The following is a 412-nucleotide window of genomic DNA, read 5'->3' on the forward strand; positions in this document are numbered from 1 at the left end:
GTCCACATTCTATTGATTTGTGCTTACTGGTGAAAGTGCAATGCCACAATATACAATCAAATGATCAAAATGATACAAATGACAACAATCATTAAAAATATAATTATGAGCAAAAATCATTTTGATCAGTTTAACCATTATACAGCATGACAAAAATGTGACTAAGATTTCATAAACAAAAACAGGACAAGGTTGACTAAATATGTTAACTAAAATGTAAATTTGAGTAAGACTAACACTAAGTTACAAATGGCTGCCAAAATTAATACTGCTGTAGGTCTACGGTTATTTAATAATAATCTTATTGCTAAAATGTCAAGTTTTGATTGACTAAAACTAGACTAAAATACTTCAGGTTTTCTTTGATTAAAACTAGACTAAAATACTTTAGATTTTCTTTGACTAAAACTAG

The 412-nt window shown here is 27.4% G+C and overlaps 1 pseudogene; it reads right to left on the bottom strand.

Annotated features, from left to right (window-relative positions):
- Window positions 1-412, bottom strand: part of LOC107601028 (probable methyltransferase TARBP1) — an 18,390-nt pseudogene that overhangs the window by 2,780 nt on the left and 15,198 nt on the right.

The sequence above is a fragment of the Sinocyclocheilus grahami genome, unplaced genomic scaffold (genome assembly GCF_001515645.1).
Source record: "Sinocyclocheilus grahami isolate Dianchi unplaced genomic scaffold, SAMN03320097.WGS_v1.1 scaffold297.1, whole genome shotgun sequence".
NCBI classification, from domain to species: domain Eukaryota; kingdom Metazoa; phylum Chordata; class Actinopteri; order Cypriniformes; family Cyprinidae; genus Sinocyclocheilus; species Sinocyclocheilus grahami.